The sequence below is a fragment of the Montipora foliosa genome, chromosome 4 (genome assembly GCF_036669935.1).
Source record: "Montipora foliosa isolate CH-2021 chromosome 4, ASM3666993v2, whole genome shotgun sequence".
Classification (NCBI taxonomy): Eukaryota; Metazoa; Cnidaria; class Anthozoa; order Scleractinia; family Acroporidae; genus Montipora; species Montipora foliosa.
In genome coordinates this window covers 19,539,460-19,546,580 of record NC_090872.1, presented here as the reverse complement: position 1 = coordinate 19,546,580, position 7,121 = coordinate 19,539,460, and the positions used below count along the sequence as shown (strand labels likewise).

At 40.6% G+C, this 7,121-nt stretch overlaps 2 long non-coding RNA genes across 2 annotated transcripts in view; both read left to right on the top strand.

Moving 5' to 3' along the window:
* Positions 1-2,594: 2,594 nt before the first annotated feature.
* LOC138000195 (uncharacterized) lies at positions 2,595-5,163 on the top strand. Its single transcript, XR_011123075.1, has 3 exons — positions 2,595-2,679; positions 3,190-3,385; positions 4,719-5,163. It is a non-coding gene; the product is annotated as an uncharacterized lncRNA (long non-coding RNA).
* An 858-nt stretch (positions 5,164-6,021) lies between these two features.
* LOC138000194 (uncharacterized) overlaps positions 6,022-7,121 on the top strand; it is a 4,443-nt gene continuing 3,343 nt past the window's right edge. Inside the window, exons 1-2 of the long non-coding RNA XR_011123074.1 lie at positions 6,022-6,351; positions 6,883-6,936. This is a non-coding gene — a long non-coding RNA (uncharacterized lncRNA). The remainder of the gene's footprint in view (positions 6,352-6,882; positions 6,937-7,121) is intronic.

Genomic DNA, 7,121 nt, shown 5'->3' with positions numbered 1-7,121 from the left:
TTACGTCTAATACTCACCGACCTGCCCGGATGTATCTTTCTCGCTTCCTGATTCAGTAACCCCTCCCCCCCCCAATCTATCGCACCACGTAAAACCCAAGAGTTCCCCACCCTTCTCAGCAACCGTGTCCATAGACCCCGACCACTTACAGCCAGTGAGTGTTAGGCTCAAGTTCTGTCACTTGTTGCAGTCCTTCCATCGTGTTTTTGACCCTGACCGGTTACAACGGCACTGCTGGTCCCATCCTGGCAACAGTGAATATTGGTCCTGTACAGACCCCCACCGCGCAAAGGTTGTGTCCCTCCTGCAACCAACTAGCAGAGCTCCAAACCAAGTTTGACGAACTCGAACAAGCTAATGTTTTCCGTCGTCCCGAGGACCTCGGTATCACTCTCGAATACCTCAACCCCTCGTTCCTCGTTAAAAGACCTAAGGTGGTTATAGTCTCGTGACTGCCTTCGTCGATGTTGCCAGATAGAGTAAACCGCAGCCTTCACTAAACAACTGGGGACGAGTACTTGAGGCCCTTGACCGCTGTAATCTTCGTCTATCTTCTACGAATACAGTCATTTGTCTGCCACCAGTCTCGGCTGGATATGGTCCTAAGGCAGGCTCTCAGCTAACCCTCATTCCCTCATTGCATCGCTGCCTTGACATCTTGTCCTCCCCTTCAAACTGTTAAAAGCCTCAGGTCGTTTATCGGCGCCTATAAAGTCCTCAGTCGGGTACTTCCCAACTTCTCGGACGTAGATGACCCGCTCGAGTCCGCCCTCACCGACCTTCAGTCTACCGACAATGAAAACCTAGTTTTCAGATTCAAGATCGCACGGTCAAAAAGCGGTAGTTCTTCCTCGCCATTCAGTCGTCGACATTCTTTCGATGCTTACTGATGGGTCCGTTACCAAGAGAGGCCTCAGTGCAAGCTTGTACGTTTCACTTAACAACCACCTTCACTTGGCCGGCTTCTAGAGCGCGAAATTGCGAAACCATCAAGTCACCTTGCTTCCCTGTGAAGTCGAATCCCTATGTGTCGTTGCCACCCGGCATCAAGCACTTCTTCCCTTTTATCATTCAGTTGCAGCACCTCACGACCGTCTTAACTGATCGCAGGAGTGCATAACCACGAGCCTTCAACTCCAATACTACTTGGTCTATGTAACGGCATTTTCACAGATCAAGCTATTTTTAGACGAGTTCGTAAATAAGCTTTGGCTTGCGCGAATGACCATTCTCAATCCCACGAGTAATAATATCTCATGCAAGACTTTTGATGAGCTGGAAAGGTCTGCTTTCGCGGGAAAGTAAATCTAAAAATAACTCGGTCTGTAAAAACGCCGTTACACAAATACTTGTACGCTCCTAGTCACGAGCTTCTGCCGATAGTAAACCCTGTTATGCCTGTTTTATGAAAAATACGTTTTGTCTCCCGTCCTGTTCTTAGGCATGATATTCGCGGAAATTACATTCTGTCCCTCAATCAACCTAGAACAACCAGTTATGGTCTCCGTTCTTTTTTCTTACGTATCACCTAAGTTGCGGAATGCGCTACCTGACTTTATCCGTACCACTGAGTTTACTGGTTTCCAAAGAGAATCCAGGGCCGCATTTTGTAAAGCGGCTTTTCTTTTTAAATAATATATTTTTAAATATTATGTATTTAGCATGTATCTGTATATGTTATGTATTTTAGCTGTAAATGGAATGTCTCGAAGGTATTAGCTCTTGTAAAAATGTATGGTGTGTAGCCAGGCATGTTAGATTTTTGCATTTTTTATCCCTGCTGAGGAAGGCAACAGGAGTTGCCGAAACGTCCAACACAATATTTTAGCCAGTGTCAACCTTTTTTTTTTTTTATATTGTTTTTATATTAGCTCTTGTAGTTATTCTGAAATTCGAGATGAAATAGAGCTTATGTTTTTATGTATGTTACCTTTAGCAGGGCGCGTGCGCACACTTTGTAATCTGCCACTCCAGTGCTTACCACATGAGAGATGAAATGAGTTTTGCCTCAAATATATAAGCCAACTAATTCTTACTCTAAATTGACAAGGGCGGTTTGGAGCTGTGAGTAGGCGTGGGATTTGTCACATATGGTTTAGGGGCCGACATATCTCTCCCTCAATGCCGTACCGGGAGGCGAGGTCGGTAGCAGAAAGCAGCGAAGGGCCAACTGCGTCCAAAAGCGATCGCACGGGCCGAAATCCCGGGATGACTCGTTTGGTACGACGCTCCAGCGCCGGATGTCTGGAGGTACTGCGTTTTTCTCTCTTGTTCAAACATTCCGTCAGCGCATGCGAAAATGTTCTGGCTCTCCGATACCTAGCCTACTAAAAAAACTAACAAGCTGGGTTTTACTAGGAATTGACATTTTCAGTTGATTGTACAGGGAGTTCGGGAATCTTAGGACCGCGATCCTTTATAAAGAATCCTTAAACTTTAAAAAACAAAACTGTAGCGCCTATGACGCCGGGAAAAGTTGGCAAGCATGCAGGTAGCTATTTGCAAGGGCGTGATGGATTGAAATTGAGAACCTTTTGTGGTCTAGAGCGCGATTCGACAACTGCGACTACGTGTGTCCGCGGTTTGGAGAAGACTGGAAACTACATTCCACGGTGTGTCATGGGAAAAAATAATGGCGGACGTCTGATGCTAAAGTTGGCTGGAGTATATACCTTAAAGGTGGGCATATCATTCATGAATTATGCCCCAGAGGCGAGTTCTACTTGTGTCCCGTCTTTCGACAAAAATGACATCTTCGATGAAGTTCAAAAGCTTTTTTGTCGATCTACGTACGCCAGCTACAGGGTAAAAGACGACGTGGGTGTAACTAAACATTTCATTGCTCGGTTGTATCTTCTTGCAAGAACGTTAACAGTAGTGTACAAATTGGCGTTGGTAAGTTACTTTAATATTGACAACGGCCAGAGGTCGGAACAGTTATCGGCCTCGTGTAATAGCCATAAACAACAACTTTGACGGCAGATACAAAACACACGTCACAGGTCACAGGTCATTGTTTTACCAATACAGAAAGTATCCTAAACATTCATATGTATTGAAGTGAAGTGCATGAAACGAAGATCCTCTTGTAACATTAACATGTACATTTAATATACCAGATGATTCCAAATACAATCAATTGTGCCTTATTTGACTTATATGTAACAAAATACATGCTTCCCTTGGCAGGAATTATTATATTGAATTCAGTGATAGACCCAACAAAGTCTAAACAAAGATGTACAGACAACTCAACAGAATTCGAACATCTTTAAGTGCTTTATCAAAACAACAAAGCTCCTGGACACAGGGAGATGGACCTAATTACTCAAAAAACGTGTTTGCTGTTGGCACGGCAACAGCTGCTGGTGTATTGATTGCCATGGTGAGTATTTTGGGAGTTGTATTAAGGAAGCATAGATCATTTGGGATAAACATAATTAAAAATTTGTGATAAACAGTGGCACAAGACAGATAATGCTACCTTTTACAAAGCCTGTTTGGTTTGGATTATAATAAAAAGAGCTAAGGCTGGTTCCATTCTCTTGGCAATAAATTTTGCTACAATTTTGTAATCTAGGGTTAATAAATATATCGGGCTCCAATTAGCAAGTGTGAAAGCTACCTTAGGAAGTGGACATTCTAAGGTCCACTTAAAAGTAATCATGCAAGTTTAGTCTTGCTTGTAGATAAAATGAAGGGTACATTTAAGTGATTCATCTGGAGGATTAATCGTAGGTCTCCCTTGTGAAAGTGGTAGATGATTTTTTTTCATGGGGAAGGGTGTAGATGGGTATAGATTACTGACATAGAAAACAGTGTGAGAGGTAGGGTACTGAAGTGATTGAGGCATTGGTGCTTGGAATCTGAGGCCCATTTCTGGAAAGTCCTTCAACTTTCCATGCCTTTTTTGGGTATCACAAATTCCTCTGTGTCTTGAGAATGGAGAGGTTTTCAGTGGTCAAACTTCACGGTCATTTTGTTTCCAGCTATCTTGAAAACATGTTAACCCATTGACTCCTGAACCAGAACCGCCCTCTATTTACAATTAAAATTGTCTGGCATTAGACAAAGTAATGTCTCATTCCATGGAGTCAATGGGTTAAAAGGCCAGCTTATCAATACGAGCGGATTGCACTTTCCTAAAGGGCTTTATGGGCCTGAAAAGTTTTTGAGATGTTTGAGAAATGGGCCCGCGGAGTTCCTAGGTTAAGGTCCTGTCCAGACCATTGTCTGTATATGCAGTTAGAGCCTGTAAGAATGTAAATACGCGGGGCAGAGGCAGGGCTTGAAATTGTGACCAATATGCTTTGCATTTGCAAAATTATGAAATATCTAGCAAAATTTTCACCTTTACTCTTAAAATAAAAGGGTTTAGCAGTTGCCACTTTGCTGTTGCTTTTTCTGAAATAAATAAAGAAATGAAAAAAGTATTTTGTTTCTCGGTGTGAATTTTCTTTCAATCTGAAGATATGGGGCACAATCAGCATAATTTAGCTGTGATGTTATGTTCACAATGCCATTCCTTGATCATTCGTCCTTTTCAGCGACTTCTTTACGCACAAGTATTGCAGGCTCATATTTTGTTTTGTTAAACCACTGGCAGCACAATGCCGCACGACTACTTTGTGATGTTGCTGTCAGTCTTTAAATGACAAAAAACAATGTTTATGGGAAAATTTCATTATCTGACATATTTTTGTTGGTTTTCTTTTCAGCTGTATCACCGCTGGAAATTTGAGAAAGAAATTTCTGATATTGAATGATTGGTTTCACCAGCTGCCACTTTGTAATGGTTATTTATGTCAAGATAAAGTAACTGTTTAGATCAAGTGTCACGAACAGGTCATGTGACAAATAATCACAAATCCTGAGTTTTTAAATAAACAGTTTAATTTGTCCTTGGGGATGGCAATCTCCTTACGATTCTGACGTCTCAACACAGTAACTATCTCACATTACAACATTGATGTGTAATACTCAAAGGGGTTCAGTTTTCAAATAACTTGAGATTGCATTTCAATGTCACACAATTTAAGGCCATCATCAGCAACATCAGAGTCCAGTTGTTTGACGCAAGGTGGTTGGCATTTACTAGCTTGAATGCCATGGCAACAATACCCTTTTTCAACCAATGAGAAGCAAAATAAATATCAAACATGACTTACACGTGTACTCTTTTACTCCTAATTCAGATTGATTTTGTTGTGCTATTTGCTATTGGTTGAAGAAATAATTTTAATCATTTTAAACAGTGGTAAGTCATGGAGGAGGCATTTGTTTTTCAAGAGTTGTAAAAAATATAAGTAGACGAAATGCTGTCATTTGATTTTAAAAATCTTCCGCTTTTGCCTTGGCTTTCTACTCTTTAATTAGAATGTGCTAACTGTTGGTCGAATTGGCAATGATTATTATTGGATGAGGTTTAGCATGATAGTGAGAATAATAAGGTGGCTGACCACAAACCAAAGAAAGAATTAATTCAACTATGCATATTCCGGAGCATTTGTTAAGACAAGCATGCAAAAAAAATTAATCACTGGGCAGAAAATCAACTTGTAAGTAAACAACTTTATTTTTAAGCTTACAACTTTTTGCATGCTCTGAAGTATTTTTTAATTCTCTGTGATTTCCGAATAAGAGTTGTTTGCAAATTATTATTTGGTCAAATTGCTGGTCAACCTGTTAGGTGATGTCTCTTCTACGTGCATAAAAACTATCGTCTGTAGGTATTTCGTGACTTCTACACACATCGAAACTAGTATCTGTAGGTGTGAAGCGTGATGTTTTTCTTTTGCGTGACCTTAAAATATATTGATGTCACGACAGCAAATGAAGTCACGAAAATAGATTTTTCGTTAATTAATTGAAATAAAGGTTCAAATTTTTACGTATAAAAACAAATTTAGTTTAATGTACGGAAAAGAAGGCCGTTTTCACCGCGAACATCAAGGACATGTCAATTTTTAATGTACCGTGTTCGTGACGTGTGCTATGAAGTGGAAAAAATATTCTTTCTCCGCCCCCAAGACAAATCTTCCTGTTTTTACTGTAGCTCCCTTCGTTGAATTTAACTCGAAGTATTGAACGTCCCTCAAACGTCCTTCATTGCACTTTCGTAAATCGTAAGACATTGCACAGTACTCGTCATATTCAGATTGAGAGATGTCTTTGCCAGCTTTCTCGAGAATCGGGCTAGTTGCTTCCCGCCAGACTCTCGGACGGCTTCTTCCTCGACAAGCTGTTGGTCAGCGAAGCATTTTTTATACTCAACAAAAAAGAGGCAGCACTTCGGAGGAACTGGGCGTTTTAGTTTTGGGGCTCGGTCTTCTGTCTTTCTCTGTTGTTTGGGTAAGGCAAGACATCATTACTAGCTGTTACTGCTTTTGAGCCATATATGGAAATTACCTCGTACAAACCTTTTGGAAAAATATTAATGTTTCAGATGTTTACTAAGGGAAGTTCCCTTTTTTGCTCCTCTTTCGATTTTCCCTCGAAACGATTTTCCTATTTTGTTTTTATATTTGCTTATTTTGAAAAAGAAATTTCGACTTCACTTTGAGACGTGCATTGTAGCACGCCATTTACAGGTATTAAAGTCTGCGTTGCGTTTCCTACCATGAACTCCGAAAACGTGCACAATGACACGACAGTTCATGTATAGACGTGGCGTACTTGCTTTAATCGAAAAAAAAAACTCTTATTAGCGTGGTTAATGTTTTAAAAACGTCAAAATTTGTGAAAATTTGAAATCGAGAATGCGACAAAATTATAAGAAAACATTCACTTTTGTTTACATTGCTTGTGACGCATGTAGGAATGAATTAGATTTGGAAATGTTCTTCTCGATAAACTTGTTCTATTTCTTTGTTTGTGTTGTAGGGAATTAAGGAGGGAGCTTTTTCAATACAGTTGACTCCTGATGAAGCGGCAAAGGTGAAAACAAATCATTTTTGTCACGGACAGCCGCTCCCTTCTCCCACCCCTTTACTGAAATAAACATTCGAATTCCTCGACATTTCACGCGCGATATACTCACAAGGTTAGAGGATCTCGCGCGTTACCTTGCAACATTCTCGAGGAAAATCGAGGTTGCTCGCAGACTAGCAGGAAACGAATTT